Source organism: Bombina bombina, chromosome 3, assembly GCF_027579735.1.
Source record: "Bombina bombina isolate aBomBom1 chromosome 3, aBomBom1.pri, whole genome shotgun sequence".
NCBI classification, from domain to species: Eukaryota; Metazoa; Chordata; class Amphibia; order Anura; family Bombinatoridae; genus Bombina; species Bombina bombina.
Window position 1 is genome coordinate 1,165,090,582 of NC_069501.1, and position 18,627 is coordinate 1,165,109,208.

Consider the following 18,627-nt stretch of genomic DNA (forward strand, 5'->3'; position numbering starts at 1 on the left):
TTGTTTTCAGTTTGTTTGGATTTGAAAGCTTGCATTGTGTAGCTGTTTGAGGGTCTCAGGTATTGGAAAGGACCTTGACGTGGTACCTGAGCTTGTCCCATTTGGCCAGATGCGGTGACTAACCTTTCCATTTTTGCTTTTAAATCTTAGCTGAGAGCTTGTAAGTGAGTGCTGGGTTTTCTCTGTGTGTTGTATTAATTTGTTTTGTAATTTTCCCTATGGTTCTTGCACCCAGACCTGTCTGGGGTTAACTGCTTGTGGCTCTGAGGACAGCACAGCTTCCTGTGAGTGCCAGTGGCACCCAGGGCTGAGCATGTTGCAGGGTCATGGGATGTGTACCCGGTCCGGTATGAGAGTGCAGTTCCCTTCCGTGTTTTGTATATGTCTAGGGTGGTTACATATTCCTGTGCACCCTTCCCTTGTTTTCAGTTTGTTTGGATTTGAAAGCTTGCATTGTGTGGCTGTTTGAGGGTCTCAGGTATTGGAAAGGACCTTGACGTGATACCTGAGCTTGTCCCATTTGGCCAGATGCGGTGACTAACCTTTCCATTTTTGCTTTTAAATCTTAGCTGAGAGCTTGTAAGTGAGTGCTGGGTTTTCTCTGTGTGTTGTATTAATTTGTTTTGTAATTTTCCCTATGGTTCTTGCACCCAGACCTGTCTGGGGTTAACTGCTTGTGGCTCTGAGGACAGCACAGCTTCCTGTGAGTGCCAGTGGCACCCAGGGCTGAGCATGTTGCAGGGTCATGGGATGTGTACCCGGTCCGGTATGAGAGTGCAGTTCCCTTCCGTGTTTTGTATATGTCTAGGGTGGTTACATATTCCTGTGCACCCTTCCCTTGTTTTCAGTTTGTTTGGATTTGAAAGCTTGCATTGTGTGGCTGTTTGAGGGTCTCAGGTATTGGAAAGGACCTTGACGTGGTACCTGAGCTTGTCCCATTTGGCCAGATGCGGTGACTAACCTTTCCATTTTTGCTTTTAAATCTTTGCTGAGAGCTTGTAAGTGAGTGCTGGGTTTTCTCTGTGTGTTGTATTAATTTGTTTTGTAATTTTCCCTATGGTTCTTGCACCCAGACCTGTCTGGGGTTAACTGCTTGTGGCTCTGAGGACAGCACAGCTTCCTGTGAGTGCCAGTGGCACCCAGGGCTGAGCATGTTGCAGGGTCATGGGATGTGTACCCGGTCCGGTATGAGAGTGCAGTTCCCTTCCGTGTTTTGTATATGTCTAGGGTGGTTACATATTCCTGTGCACCCTTCCCTTGTTTTCAGTTTGTTTGGATTTGAAAGCTTGCATTGTGTGGCTGTTTGAGGGTCTCAGGTATTGGAAAGGACCTTGACGTGGTACCTGAGCTTGTCCCATTTGGCCAGATGCGGTGACTAACCTTTCCATTTTTGCTTTTAAATCTTAGCTGAGAGCTTGTAAGTGAGTGCTGGGTTTTCTCTGTGTGTTGTATTAATTTGTTTTGTAATTTTCCCTATGGTTCTTGCACCCAGACCTGTCTGGGGTTAACTGCTTGTGGCTCTGAGGACAGCACAGCTTCCTGTGAGTGCCAGTGGCACCCAGGGCTGAGCATGTTGCAGGGTCATGGGATGTGTACCCGGTCCGGTATGAGAGTGCAGTTCCCTTCCGTGTTTTGTATATGTCTAGGGTGGTTACATATTCCTGTGCACCCTTCCCTTGTTTTCAGTTTGTTTGGATTTGAAAGCTTGCATTGTGTGGCTGTTTGAGGGTCTCAGGTATTGGAAAGGACCTTGACGTGGTACCTGAGCTTGTCCCATTTGGCCAGATGCGGTGACTAACCTTTCCATTTTTGCTTTTAAATCTTAGCTGAGAGCTTGTAAGTGAGTGCTGGGTTTTCTCTGTGTGTTGTATTAATTTGTTTTGTAATTTTCCCTATGGTTCTTGCACCCAGACCTGTCTGGGGTTAACTGCTTGTGGCTCTGAGGACAGCACAGCTTCCTGTGAGTGCCAGTGGCACCCAGGGCTGAGCATGTTGCAGGATCATGGGATGTGTACCCGGTCCGGTATGAGAGTGCAGTTCCCTTCCGTGTTTTGTATATGTCTAGGGTGGTTACATATTCCTGTGCACCCTTCCCTTGTTTTCAGTTTGTTTGGATTTGAAAGCTTGCATTGTGTGGCTGTTTGAGGGTCTCAGGTATTGGAAAGGACCTTGACGTGGTACCTGAGCTTGTCCCATTTGGCCAGATGCGGTGACTAACCTTTCCATTTTTGCTTTTAAATCTTAGCTGAGAGCTTGTAAGTGAGTGCTGGGTTTTCTCTGTGTGTTGTATTAATTTGTTTTGTAATTTTCCCTATGGTTCTTGCACCCAGACCTGTCTGGGGTTAACTGCTTGTGGCTCTGAGGACAGCACAGCTTCCTGTGAGTGCCAGTGGCACCCAGGGCTGAGCATGTTGCAGGGTCATGGGATGTGTACCCGGTCCGGTATGAGAGTGCAGTTCCCTTCCGTGTTTTGTATATGTCTAGGGTGGTTACATATTCCTGTGCACCCTTCCCTTGTTTTCAGTTTGTTTGGATTTGAAAGCTTGCATTGTGTGGCTGTTTGAGGGTCTCAGGTATTGGAAAGGACCTTGACGTGGTACCTGAGCTTGTCCCATTTGGCCAGATGCGGTGACTAACCTTTCCATTTTTGCTTTTAAATCTTAGCTGAGAGCTTGTAAGTGAGTGCTGGGTTTTCTCTGTGTGTTGTATTAATTTGTTTTGTAATTTTCCCTATGGTTCTTGCACCCAGACCTGTCTGGGGTTAACTGCTTGTGGCTCTGGGGACAGCACAGCTTCCTGTGAGTGCCAGTGGCACCCAGGGCTGAGCATGTTGCAGGGTCATGGGATGTGTACCCGGTCCGGTATGAGAGTGCAGTTCCCTTCCGTGTTTTGTATATGTCTAGGGTGGTTACATATTCCTGTGCACCCTTCCCTTGTTTTCAGTTTGTTTGGATTTGAAAGCTTGCATTGTGTGGCTGTTTGAGGGTCTCAGGTATTGGAAAGGACCTTGACGTGGTACCTGAGCTTGTCCCATTTGGCCAGATGCGGTGACTAACCTTTCCATTTTTGCTTTTAAATCTTAGCTGAGAGCTTGTAAGTGAGTGCTGGGTTTTCTCTGTGTGTTGTATTAATTTGTTTTGTAATTTTCCCTATGGTTCTTGCACCCAGACCTGTCTGGGGTTAACTGCTTGTGGCTCTGAGGACAGCACAGCTTCCTGTGAGTGCCAGTGGCACCCAGGGCTGAGCATGTTGCAGGGTCATGGGATGTGTACCCGGTCCGGTATGAGAGTGCAGTTCCCTTCCGTGTTTTGTATATGTCTAGGGTGGTTACATATTCCTGTGCACCCTTCCCTTGTTTTCAGTTTGTTTGGATTTGAAAGCTTGCATTGTGTAGCTGTTTGAGGGTCTCAGGTATTGGAAAGGACCTTGACGTGGTACCTGAGCTTGTCCCATTTGGCCAGATGCGGTGACTAACCTTTCCATTTTTGCTTTTAAATCTTAGCTGAGAGCTTGTAAGTGAGTGCTGGGTTTTCTCTGTGTGTTGTATTAATTTGTTTTGTAATTTTCCCTATGGTTCTTGCACCCAGACCTGTCTGGGGTTAACTGCTTGTGGCTCTGAGGACAGCACAGCTTCCTGTGAGTGCCAGTGGCACCCAGGGCTGAGCATGTTGCAGGGTCATGGGATGTGTACCCGGTCCGGTATGAGAGTGCAGTTCCCTTCCGTGTTTTGTATATATATATATATATATATATATATATATATATATATATATATATATATATATATATATATATATATATATATATATATATATATATATATATATATATATATATATATATATATATATATATATATATATATATATATATATATACACACAAAAAGAAGAATCCGGACAAAAAGTCACTTAGTATAGCAAAACATGGGCATAAAATGGCTATGATGTAGGGCCGTAAGGAAGGCTGGGGTGGGCGTCTGATGCGTTTCAGCTCCTGAGGATGGGTTGATTTACCCGAAAACGTTCACGCTGATTAAAGTGAGTATTGTTCATATGATAAGCCCTTTGGAGTGTGCTTTGTTTCATATATAAAATAATCACACAACACAGACTTTACTTGCATTTTTCTGAAAACAGTTCTTTCTATGCATTCCAGTCTTGACTGATTTATAGACAGGAAGATCTTGTTCCTTTGCAAGCTGCTCGATAGCTCAGGTCTGGTTAAACTGATTCATTTCAGCTTGCTTGGCTTGCATATCTTTGCTGCAACACAAGCGACCAGCTCCACCTACTGGCTATTTTAATCAATGTACTGCTTCATAATGCTTTTCAATAGCAGTCACATGACTGAAAAAAAGGTTGTTATTCTGAAATGGTGCAAATTGAACCGTTGTAAACTGAGGGCCACCTCAAAAAGAAGAATCCGGACAAGGAAGCTCAAAGCTAGGTATCCTTTATTTGATTAAAAGTCACTTAGTATAGCAAAACATGGGCATAAAATGGCTATGATGTAGGGCCGTAAGGAAGGCTGGGGTGGGCGCTGACGCGTTTCAGCTCCTATGGAGCCTTAATCATAGACTGTATGGTGCCCTATAGCCTTGCACTAATTTAATATAGGCTAACCTCACCAGTTATTGGATACTAGGGCCCTCCTCTGCCACCAATGGAAACGCTCTGAGGGGTATACACCCATCTAGATAAGCTCTATAGTGTATTATCGTCATAATTAACTAATGTCTGAATAAACATGTATCTGCACCAATGTGGTAATCTAATTAATGGAACATGAAAACTAGTGTAGTGATCTAATTCCCAAGTGCAAAGACTGGATTTAGAGTAAACTAACAACTTAATGTCCTAATACAAAGAAAGCATTTTTAGAAACCTATTTTTTATTTCTTCTGGCAGATTTGTTATAAAGGCATAATAGAAAACATTTGGCAACAACAACAAAAAAACAGAAAACAGAAAACAAACTGTTGTCCTCCCTTTTGTCAAGCTATTTAAACCCTGTTTTACAAGGGGTTAATGACCCCTTCTTTTAGATGAACCATCATTACAAACAAAGGAATGTCCTTTACTCTTGACACCAACCCAGATAGTTTGTGTTTTATAGGCTCTGCTTGTGTGTGTTTGTTGTTCTCCTTCAAGTTTATTTCTTATGCTGTTTTGGTGGTTAGTTTTTTTTCTCTCTATTTTTATATATACAGTATATATATATATATATGTGTGTGCAGCAAATCTTATCAAAATAACCACGAAACAAAGCGCACTCCAAATTATATATATATATATATATATATATATATATATATATATATATATATATATATATATATATATATATATATATATATATATATATACACACTTTCTAATGCATATGTGGTCTAAATTATTTTTTTTTTTAAGAAGTCTTCGTAATTTGGAAGAGTACCCTCCCTAAAAAAACTGGAATTTTACAGTTACATGCAAGGACAGTAATAATAAATATTAGCCAGACAGTGACTAGCAATCGAAACCTGACAGGCTAGATATAATAACGCCTCCCATTTTATTTTAATCTCTGAGTTTGCTTGTTCCCATTGTTGCAATTATTGTTAGCCTAGCCAAATTTGCAAATTGTTTATTTGAATTTTTTCATGGTTGGATTTATGGGATTATTTAAGGGGGCAGATCAACACTAGATGTGTGTTTTAAAGTTTTTCACTGCCAGGCAGCTCATTTTTGCAACTTTTTTTTTTTTAAATTGAGGTTGCAACCAATACAAGTATACAGTAGTAAGACATGTGTAGGTAAGTCTGTTCATGTTGCATAGTAAGCATAACACCATATAACAAATATCTTACACGTGGGTACATGCCAGGCCTCATGAACGATCTGGCCTGTATAGAGGAACCTCATTTACATTATAAATAACACAGAATGCATGGCATCTAGTAACATAAGCAGTAGTCTCTGACCATAGGCCATTGGTGATAGATGCCCTTGCAGAACACACTGGAGCTGTGAACCTCGGCTCCATGAACATAAACAAAGAAAATCAGCATTTCAAAAACTATGTGATAACACTGGTTCACATCGAAACATCTTGATGCGATAACATTTTCAAATGGCACTGTACAAGATATAACATGTAAAAACATGAGAGCATTGTAATTATTAGATAGAGATAAGGACAGCTAGAAAAGATAGGAATATATAGGAAAATAGGAGGGGGGGGGGGAGCGGCAGGTCGTCATTCATGCTTAAACTTTGGTCAGCATACTTAGTGGGAGCGTATCCCATATGTCAGAGTGTAAGTCTATGAGTCCCCTGTTTATTTATTTATTTATTTATTTATTTATTTATTTATATATATATATATATATATATATATATATATATATATATATATATATATATATATATATATATATATATATATATATCTATCTATATCTCTTCCTCCATCGTTCGTACAGTGGAGATTATCTCTAAAACGTTTCCCAAATGAGGGGCACTATTTTGTTTCCAATGTCTTGCAATGGCAAGCTTGGTAGACATAAGCAGATATAAAAAGAGGTGTTTAAGTGTTTTGGGAATGTTGAGATGGAGTAGGTAGGAGGTCTCTGGGCCCCTATCTGTCATGATGGCAAGGAGTCCGCACAGAGCAAAACCCTAGTCCATAGCTTCTGGATTGCTGGGCAACTTCACCAGATGTGTAGATCATTCATTTTTGCAATTTTACAAACTGATAGCCAAAGCATACTTTTCATCTTTGTAAAAAAAAAAACAAAAAAAAAAAAACTACGCAGTATTATTCATAATTTTAAATGGATTTTACATTTTATTTATTTTTTACACTACATTTATACTTCCTGTCACAGCCTTACAAGGAGGGAGGGGGCTTCTGCAGGAATGTTTCTTACCTTAACAGGACATGAAACCCAAACATTTTCTTTCATGCTTTAGACAGAGCATACAATTTTAAACAACTTTCCAATTTACTTCTATTATTTAATTTGCTTCCTTCTCCTATTCTTTGCTGAAAGATTTATCTACAAAAGCTCAGGAGCAGCAAAGAACCTAGGTTCTAGCTGCTGATTGGTGGCTGCATAAATAAACCGATTGTCATTGGCTCACCCATATGTTCAATGTGTTAAGTCAGCAACCAGTAATGCATTGCTGCTCATTCAACAAAGCATACCAAGAGAACGAAGAAAACATTGTAATATGAGTAAATTAAAAAGTTGCTTACAATTGCATGCTCTATCTGAACCATGAAAGAAATAATTTGGCTTTAATATCCTTTTAATGTCATAAAACTTTTAGGCTTTTTAAATATACTAGATAACAGGGAGTCAGATTTGCTCATGCCTAGATCAGTCAGAAAAAAAGTTTCAGGTGTCGGCTCCCATATCACACTGAGGGTAGGGGCTACACTGATAATTTCTAAGTGGTAATTATGCAAGAAAACAAGTAAGTTGTTTGCTGCTTTTTTTTACACAATCTGATTCTTTTTATGTTTACTTTTATTTAACATATTCCCTTTCTGTGCTGCAGCAGCTCGCCAAAGTCAGCGGCTCCGGCCGCCCATGGCACATCGCTCTTCTTCAATGAGGTGATGTTTTTACCTCTAAACCAATAGCCGTGCGTGTCATCTGACATCCTAGCAAGGCTATTGCTTTAGAGGTGGAAATGTCACCTCATTGGTGAAGAGCGATGTGCAGTGGGCAGCCAGAGCCACTGACATTAGCGAGCTGACGTGGAACGGAAAGGGGGAGTTCAGCTGCCTTTTTATTTTGAAATCTTCTTTTTATTTAAAATTTTGCAAATAAAATATTCAGTAATCAAACACTCCAACACTCCAACATTACATAGTCACATGTCTGTTGTCAAGTATACTCTGTTACATTTCGTCCTGGCGTAAAACAATTACTAGGTATTCGCTTTATCAATCAACATTGAGCACTATAACATTTCCTCTGATCTGACTTAGCTCTCATCTTGTATTCCAAGAACTTGGCTTAGTCAGCTACTGCCTCCCCCCTCCTTGAGGCTCCTAGAGGTAGTGACTATATGGCTCCCACTGCAGTAAGAAGCCTTCTCTGTTATTTAGAGATTCGGCTGCTGCACTCGCCTTGTCAAAGTGGTATGTCAGCTTTTGCTTTATTATTTCAAAACTAGGAGGAATTCCTTTCCAAAATTGGGCTATACCCAATCTAACTATGGTGCAGATCCACATAGCTAGTTTATTGTTGTGTTTAGTGAGTCCCGGAATCGCGAAATGTAATGGTGCCTGTTCCATTGTTAGTGCAATTCTCTTTTGGAAAATTTCACTCATTAGGATAGAGTTGTGTTCCCATATTTCCCTAATGTGCCTGCACTCCCACCACATGTGTGAATATGTCCCAGACTCTCCGCATCCTCTGTAGCAGAGTTTGGTCGACGGCTCCCCACCACCACCTGATCTTGTCAGATATATATACCATTTAAAGGCTACCTTAATGAAATTTTCTTTGTGTCGCGTTTTGTGAGAAGGATAAGCCATCAGCAAGATTCTCTGTCCAAGTCCCAATAGACCATGTTTTACCAGTGTCGTGTTCCCATTTTGACATAAGTTGAGGTTTACTATCTAGTGGGGGTCGGTTGAATATGTTGTATAGAATAGATATCCCTCCCCTAATATGGCTATCAGAGAGACAAAGCATTTCTAGTGTGGTGTGTGTGTAGGGACCGTCTCACTACCCATGACCTGCTGTGCTCTGGATTTTAATTGTAAGTAGTGATACCAAATGTTCTTATCTTCATAGTCTAAAGCTTGATATTGTTCATAGGACATAATTTTGCCCTCTTTATATACGCCTGCTATTCTGTAAAGTCCCTTGTTGAGCCATTTTTGTTGTATACTTTTGTCAATATAGGAGGTATGGGTTACCAGGGGGGTTTATCTTCGATCTCTTGTTGAGTAGGGGGAATTTAGAGTTTAGGCTTTTCCATAGGTGGTAGGGTATGTTGGATTGTAATGTAGTTGCATTTTTGGGGGGTTGTGACATTTTCTGAGGGTCCACAGTAAATTGGATAATGGTACGGTATCCATAACACTGGATTTAATATGTACCCATTGCGAGATGCTGTTAGGTTTAAACCACTGTAGAGCTTTGGCTATGCGGGCCGAGTAATAATATGGGATTAGATTTGGGAGACCTACTCCCCCCTCTTTTCTACTAGTGCACTTGAGTTTTTTGTTGATTCTAGCTCTTTTTCCCTGCCATATAAAATTGAGAATGTCTCTTTGGAGTTTATACAACTCTGAAAGTGGGATTGTTATAGGTAAGGATCGGAATAGATATAGCAGTTTGGGAAGTAAGGACATTTTGGTGGATATAATTCTCCCATATAGGGATATTTTAAGTTTTATCCATTTCGCTAATAGACCTCTAATATATTTGAACATGGTTAGATAGTTTATCTGATACAGAGAATTAATGTTGTTGGAAAGATTGATCCCTAAGTACTTAATGGATTTTTTTGGCCATTTAAACGAAAAATTCAGCTCCAGTAAATTTTTAGTATGGTGCGGTAATTTGATGCCGAAGGCTTCACACTTATTGTCATTAATTTTATACCCTGATAGGGATCCAAAATGTTGTATCAGTGCGTAGAGTGGGGGAGGGAAAGCATCGGTTTATTTAGTGTCAGAATTATATCATCAGCGAATGATATTTTATGTTCTGTTTGGCCTACTTTTGATTCCTGAGATGTCCTGGTTATCTCTAATTCTAATTGCGTTCTATGCTCAGCGCAAATAGGAGTGGGGAGAGCGGACATCCCTGACGTGTGCCATTATTAATATGTATAGTGCTGGACTGATAACCGGATAGTTTAACATGGGCTGTAGGGAATGAGTATAGTGATTGGAGGGCGTCATGGAAGGGCCCCGTAATGCCCACTCCCTTTAGTACCGCAAACATGAAGTCCCAGTTAATTCTATCGAACGCCTTCTCTGCATCCAGGGAAAGGAACAGAGAAGGCGTTCCTCCCACTGAGGCGATATTAATTAAGTCTATAATTTTACGTGTTATCTGTTGCCTCTCTGTGTGTAATAAACCCAACCTGGTCTGGATGTATTAATTTAATAAGGAGGGGGTTAAGACGATTCGCTAATATTTTGGTAAATAGTTTAATGTCTTGATTGATCAAGGAAATGGGTCTATAATTTCGGCAGTGCTGTTGGTTTTTTCCAGGCTTTGGGATCACTGCGATTCTCGCCATCAGCATTTCTTTGGGCACTTCTTTGCCTTGCAGCATAGAATTAAATACTTGGGCTAGTTGCGGCACCAATAGAGGTTGCAATAGTTTATAAAAGAGACCAGAGTAGCCGTCAAGTCCTGGAGCTTTTGACCCTTTAAGGTTTTTTTTATGCTTAATCGTATTTCCTCATGGGTTATGGGGTTGTTTAAGGAGTCAAGTTCGTCCGCTGTTATGGTCGGCAATGTGCTGTCGCCCAGAAAGGCTAGTAAGTCTGAAGTCTTGTCCTTGCCTCTATTGGCTGTCGGTAAATTTTACAGTCTGTTATAGTAGTCTGCAAATAAATTTGCTATAGCTTGAGGGTCGTTGGTAATCATATTGTCTGGTGACTGTAACTGCGGAACTGTCGTGGTTTTTGTGATCTCTTTTAATTTATTGGGTAGCATCCTATCAGGCTTGTTTTCGTAAATGTAATATTGGGTGTCTATTATCCGTATTGATCTAATCGCTTCTTTATTTAAAAGTGCATCTAATTCTTCATTTTTGGTTTTTAGTTGCTTAGCAATGGCACGTGTGGGATTACGTCTGGACTGTATTCGCAGCAGATTTGCCTCTGATTTTAACTCTATTAGTTTAGCCTCTCTGAGTTTGTGTTGTTTATTTGATTCTGCCATCAGGCGGCCTCTTACATAGGCCTTCAGAGCTCCCCACTCATAAATCGGGTTGGGGGTGGAATTTTTGTTAATTTCAACAAATTCTCTAATATGTCGTTTTAAGTTATCCAATACAACACTGTCTTGAAGTAAATTTGTGTTTAAAGTCCAAGATTTAGTTCTCTGTGGGTTGATCAGACCTGCTAAAGTAATTTCTACTATGGAATGGTCTGACCAAGAACAATTCACAATTGCAGCCTTAGTGAGCAGAGGTATTAGAATTTGACTCAGTAGTATATAGTCTATTCTAGAGTGAGTTTTATGCATGGGAGAATAGTACGTGTAGTCACGAACGCCTTGATTATGATCTATAGAAAAGTCATGTAGGACTTTGCTTGTTTTTTTAGTTATATTGGTGTGTAATGTTCCCTGCACTGTTCTGTCCACTTTGTCATTCATAGTGATATTAAAGTCACCCCCTACAATAGTTTTATATCTTTTCCATAATGTTAGGTGTATGCTCAATTTAGTACTAAAGGTAGCTTGTTGATCATTAGGGGCCTATACATTGACTATTAAAACAGGAGTGTTTTGTATGGATCCTTTTATTATTAAAAACCTACCCTCCTTATCTCTAATTACTGAATCCTCATGGAAGTTCAGAGAGGAGTGGAGTAGTACTGAAACCCCACATTTTTTGGGGCCTATAGCAAGATATTGTGTGGGGTATGATTTATCCCAGTATCTTGGGGTGTAAGATGACGAAAAATGTGTTTCCTGAAGCATCACTATGTGTATGTTTAATGCTTTATATTCAGAGAGAGCCTTTTTTCTTATGATACCAGAGTTCAAGCCTCTAACGTTGTGTGAAATTATTTTTATAAACATGGTGTATCTGGAGAGAGAATCTTGCTAATGCGGTACCTGTAGACATCTAGGGGAGAGTCGAGTTCCTTGGCAGCCTGGGAGGGAGCAGTGCGGACCAATCCAACCTCTACCTCTGAGCTTTGTTTATGTGGTGTACCTGTACTTCGACCAGAAGGAAAGCATGGTTGATTAAATGACAGTTGATTAAGCATAACCAGGAAGGATTTAACTGTGTAAGCATGTTCAATTGACACAAGAAGTAAACCAATAAGTATAAGAATGTTAGTAATATTAACATATGTTTGTTTGAGAGGATACATTAGGCAACACATAAACCTGTGCTAGTGCCTAGCATGAACAAATCTTTGTATTATTTAATGAATGGGTTAAAAGGAAGGGGAAGGAGGGAGGGAAGTGGTGAGAAGGGGATGAGGGGGGGGGTAGATCCTGAGAATGTTAGTATAACATTTTATAGACAATACAAATATAATAACAGTTAGATATCTGTATGAAATGAAAGCAATAGACCTAAACTGTAAACTAATAACCGTGAGTTTCGGGGCATTACCCCTATAGTTCGAGTCAGTCCACTCCTCAGAGGAGCAATTCCCAGCCCAACTTTTACTCTTTACTGAACCTTATCTGTCGGTTAGGAAGGTGTCCTCTTTGCTTGATAACTTTGTCTCAATGTTAAAACAGTTGGATAACTATATAAATTTAAAACAATAGTGCTGAACTATAAACCAATAACAGTAAGTATTGGGGCGTTGCCCCTACAGTTTGGGGCAGTTTGCTCTTTAGAGGGGCCATTCCCAGCATATCAGACATTCGTTACCAATCCGTATTTTCAGGCTGGGGAGATACCTTCTTCGTTTGGTGAGTCTGCCGCAATAGTATTGCTGAGGTTAGTCTTTTGTCTTTTTGCTTTTCCAGTTTTTCCTACCGGGGTCCATTCTCTCTGGAAGGTTTTCCTTTGGGGCTCAGAAGTTGTAGGTGTGGTAGGTGTATCTGTTTGGATCTGAAGACGATCCAGCAAGGCCTTTCCCTCTTCCAGGGTGGAGCAGGCATAATTGCCATTTTGATGGGTGAAGACTAATTTAAAGGGAAAATTCCACCCATATTTTATATGCTCTTTGGTGAGTGCTGTGGTTATAGGTTTCATGTCTCTCCTTTTCCGTAGTGTAACTGGTGCAAGATTGGTGAAAATCTGAATATTGTGACCCTCAAATTCTATGCATTTCTTTTCTCTGGCAGCTTTCATTATTAACTCTTTTGCATGGTAATAATGTAGCTTGAGGATGATATCTCTATTAGTGTTTTGCTGTGGTCTTGTGAGTGCTCTATGTACCCTATCCATTAACAGGACATTGGGCTCAAGGTTAGGAACTAGTTGTTGAAAGAGCTCAGTAATGTTGTTTTTTTTCTAGGTTTTTGTAGGATTCTGGGAGATTTCTGATTCGCAGGTTAGATCTACGAGATCTGTTTTCTAAATCCTCGATCTGTTCTTCCAGTTTACTGATATGACGTGTTGTCTTGGATCGAGTTTCTGAGTATAGGGATTTCTTCTGTCACATTATCCAGTATTTCTGCAGTTCTCCCTCCTATTTCTCTGATGTCTTGTCGTATTTCAGATAGGGCTGTTTTAAGTTCCTCTTGAAATAAAGATTTTATTTGGGACAGGAGTTCCCTGTTAGGATCGTCTGGGTTGGCACTGCTGGGAACCCGCTGAAGGGCTAGCTATGATAGGTGTGCAGCTTTTATCATGGCCTTTTTATTTTGATTGAGACCTTGACAGGCACTCCTTAACAGTTTGGGATTTATTTTTCATTATGTCCCGTCTAAAAGGTCGTATGGATAGAGCTCTCTGGAAATTCCTGTCTAAATGTTGAAGTACTAGCATACGTTGACTGTCGCCCTGGGGGGTGTGTGTTTAATTTGTGTTATTCATGCTTGATATTGCTCACATATTTGTGAGTTCAAATGTTGCAGGTTTATTGTCTTTTAGCTCTCCCTTGCTGTTACATTAGCTCATTGAGGAAGTATAATATCCAAATGATATTCAACAGTATGTGCTCAAAGTCTCCCTCGTCTGACGTGCAGACCTCAGATGAAGTCTCCCTAAGCTTTCCTGTACTGCCGCTATAAAGCTTAACTGTCCAGGTAGGGAGCGCAATTTGTGGAGGTCTAGGAAGGAGACTTTAGCTTGACTTAGTGGCCTTTGAACTTATCAGGAAATCAGGCCCCTGTGCTTAGGTGATCCTTATGATGTGTGGGTAATAACAGAAAAATGGCGGCTTTTCCCGCCTTTTAGGCAATTACTATTAATGGGCCCTGTCGCTATTGCGGGAATAATGCGAGTGAGATCCTATTAAATATAGCCCTCGGGCTGAAATAGACCTTGTTTGTATCTCTCACTTCGTTCTGAGTTTTGTGGCTTATCTGTTGTGGTGCGTGTCTTGTTACGTGCTGGTTACTGGGCCTTGGTGTATCCTGTCTCTCACCTCTGTCCCCACACGTTGATGGAATTGGAGCGTCTCCTGTAATATTGCTGTACTCGGGAAGGTGGATCTCAGATGCCTATGATGTTAGTGCTCACAGCCACCGGAGCGGAGCCCCGACCCTCCGGCCGCTGCAGCCTGCCTCGAGGCCTCTGTTTTAGAGTCAGTCAATAAAAGGGCTTTTCAGTCTGCAAAATGCCCTGAAGGGGCTGGTCAGCGATGTGGGTAACACTAATCTGGCTCAGACTTGTATTAAATTGCGATTTGTAGCCTATATAAGAGACTTTTAGAGTTCCATAATGCGGAGTTCTAATAAGACGTCTTCCTCTCACGACTGTTAGCTCCGCTCCTTAGCTCCCTTTTTAAATAACTGATGACTGAAACTACAGTTTATTTTTACTGATGGTAAATCCTAGCGTTTTTTAAACGCTCGGATTTATCATCACTTTAAGTAACCTTTATAAAAAATAGAAAATTTTATAATATTGCCTAGTATTTCACTTTTACAGTGCCTCTGCTTCGCTACCTCATAGTGCCACCCAGCTGGCAAAATTTTCTGAGGAGAGTATGGATATACAGTATCCCACAAAAGTGAGTACACCCCTCACATTTTTGTAAATAATTATATCTTTTCATGTGACAATACTGAAGAAATGACCCTTTGCTACAATGTAAAGTAGTGAGTATAACAGTGTAAATTTGCTGTCCCCTCAAAATAACTCCACACACAGCCATTAATGTCTAAACCGTTGGCAACAAAAGTGAGTACACCCCTAAGTGGAAATGTCCAAACTGGGCCCAATTAGCCATTTTCCCTCCCCGGTGTCATGTGACTTGTTAGTGTTTCAAGGTCTCAGGTGTGAATGGGGAGCAGGTGTGTTAAATTTGGTGTTATCGCTCTCACACTCTCATACTGGTCACTCGAAGTTCAACTTGGCACCTCATGGCAAAGAACTCTCTGAGGATCTGCAAAAAAGAATTGTTGCTCTTCATAAAGATGGCCTAGGTTATAAGAAGATTGCCAAGACACTGAAACTGAGCTGCAGCATGGTGGGCAAGACCATACAGCGGTTTCACAGGACCGGTTCCACTCAGGCCCCGCTATGGTCGACCAAAGAAGTTGAGTGCACATGCTCAGTGTCATATCCAGAGGTTGTCTTTTGGGAAATAGACGTATGAGTGCTGCCAATATTGCTGCAGAGGTTGAAGGGGTGGGGGGGTCAGCCTGTCAGTGCTCAGACGCCGCACACTGCATCAAATTGGTCTGCATGGCTGTCGTCCCAGAAGGAAGCCTCTTCTAAAGATGATGCACAAGAAAGCCCGTAAACAGTTTGCTGAAGACAAGCAGACTAAGGACATGGATTTACTGGAACCATGTCCTGTGGTCCGATGAGACCAAGATAAACTTATTTGGTTCAGATGTTGTCAAGCATGTTTGGCGGCAACCAGTTGAGGAGTACAAAGACAAGTGTGTCTTGCCTACAGTCAAGCATGATGGTGGGAGTGTCATGGTCTGGGGTTGCATGAGTGCTGCTGGCACTGGGGAGCTACAGTTCATTGAGGGAACCATGAATGCCAACATGTACTGTGACATACTGAAGCAGAGCATGATCCCCTCCCTTCGGAGACTGGGGCGCAGGGCAGTATTCCAACATAACTACCCCAAACACACCTCCAAGACGACCACTGCCTTGCTAAAGAAGCAGAGGGTAAAGGTGATGGACTGGCCAAGCATGTCTCCAGACCTAAACCCTATTGAGCATCTGTGGGGAATCCTCAAACGGAATGTGGGGGAGCGCAAGGTCTCTAACATTCACCAGCTCCGTGATGTTGTCATGGAGGAGTGAAAGTGTACTCCAGTGGCAACTTGTGAAGCTCTGGTGAACTCCATGCCCAAGAGGGTTAAGGCAGTGCTGGACAATAATGATGGCCACACAAAATATTGACACATTGGGCCCAAGTTGGACATTTCCACTTAGGGGTGTACTCACTTTTGTTGCCAACAGTTTAGACATTAATGGCTGTGTGTTGAGTTATTTTGAGGGGACAGCAAATTTACACTGTTATACAGGCTGTACATTCACTACTTTACATTGTAGCAAAGTGTAATTTCTTCAGTGTTGTCACATGAAAATATATAATAAAATATTTACCAAAATGTTAGGGGTGTACTCACTTTTGTGGGATACTGTATATCCGTACTCTTCTCAGAAAATTTTCCAGCTGGGTGGCATTATGAGGTAGCGAAGCAGGGACACTGTAAAAGTGAAATACTATGCAATATTATAAAATGTTCTATTTTTTATAAAGGTTACTTTAAGTGATGATAAATCTGAGCGTTTAAAAAAAACGCTAGGATTTACCATCAGTAAAAAGTGTCCAGAGTTATCCTGCCAGGATACACAGCCAAAGATACATAGTAGGCTAGAGGAAAACCTCTATTCCAGTACACTAACCAATGTCTATGCACGCTGCGAGTGTCCACAACTACTCTAAACAATACACAAAAAGAAGTACAGCAGCACAGAGTGTAAATCAAAGAAATCTTCTTGTATTTCATTCAACTGCAAGGAAAACAGCAAAAAACTAACAACCTTTCAGGTTTTACCCCTTAATACAACATGATTAAAGGGGCAAAACCTGAAATGTCGTGGTTAGTTTTCTCTTGTTAAGTGTAGTCAGTCCACGGGTCATCCATTACTTATGGGATTATATCTCTTCCCCAACAGGAAGTTGCAAGAGGATCACCCAAGCAGAGCTGCTACATAGCTCCTCCCCTCACATGTCATATCCAGTCATTCTCTTGCAACCTAACTAAAGATAGGTCGTTGTGAGAGGTCTGTGGTGTTTTTAAACTTAGTTTATTTCTTCAATCAAAAGTTTGTTATTTTAAATGGCACCGGAGTGTGCTGTTTTGTTTCTCAGGCAGCATTAGAAGAAGAATCTGCCTGCGTTTTCTATGATCTTAGCAGACGTAACTAAGATCCACTGGCTGTTCTCGCACATTCTGAGGAGTGAGGTAACTTCAGAAAAGGGGAATAGCATGCAGGGCCCCCCTGCAAACGAGGTATGTGCAGTAAATTATTTTTCTAAGCAATGGAATTGACTGAGAAAATACTGCTGATACCAATGTAATGTAAGTTCAGCCTTAAATGCAGTGGTAGCGACTGGTATTAGGCTGATGAGTGTGTGTACACTGAAGTAATTTTCTAGGGAATGGAATTTGACTCAGAAAATACTGTTAATACTGAAGTAATGTATGAGCCTTAACTTCAGTAACAGCGACTGGTAGCAGGCTTATTAATAACACTTCATAACTTTTAAAATGTATGTTCAAAACGTTTACTGGCATGTTAATCGTTTTTGTGAGGTACTTGGTGATAACTTATTGGGGCATGATTTTTACCACATGGCTAACTTTTGTTTCTGCATAGAAACAGTTAACTGAGCTTCCCCACTGTTGTAATATGAGTGGGAGGGGCCTATTTTAGCGCTTTTTTGCGCAGTAAAAATTCAGTCACAATCTTCCTACTTCATCCTCCATGATCCAGGACGTCTCTAGAGAGCTCAGGGGTCTTCAAAATTCATTTTGAGGGAGGTAATCGGTCACAGCAGACCTGTGACAGTGTGTTTGACTGTGATAAAAACGTTAATTATTAAATTGTTATCCGTTTTTGGGTATTAAGGGGTTAATCATCCATTTGCTGGTGGGTGCAATCCTTTGCTAACTTAATACATTTACTGTGAAAATTTGGTTGTTATAACTAATTTGGTTCATTGTTATTTCAACTGTGACAGCTTTTTGTGCTTCTTAAAGGCACAGTAGCGTTTTTTATATTGCTTGTAAATTTATTTGAAAAGTATTTTCCAAGCTTGCTAGTCTCATTGCTAGTCTGTTTAAACATGTCTGACACAGATGAATCTGTTTGTTCACTATGTATGAAGGCCAATGTGGAGCCCCATAGAAATTTGTGTACTAAATGCATTGATGTAACTTTAAATAAAAGTCAGTCTTTACATGTAAAGAAATTATCACCAGACAACGAGGGGGAAGTTATGCCGACTAACTCTCCTCACGTGTCAGTACCCTCGCCTCCCGCTCAGGAGGTGCGTGATTTTGTGGCGCCAAGTACATCAGGGAGGCCCTTACAAATCACTTTGCAAGACATGGCTACTGTTATGACAGAAGTATTATCTAAATTGCCAGAATTAAGAGGCAAGCGTGATAGCTCTGGGTTAAGGACAGAGCGCGCTGATGATGTGAGAGCCATGTCCGATACTGCGTCACAATTTGCAGAACATGAAGACGGAGAGCTTCATTCTATGGGTGACGGATCTGATCCAGGGAGACTGGATTCAGAGATTTCTAATTTT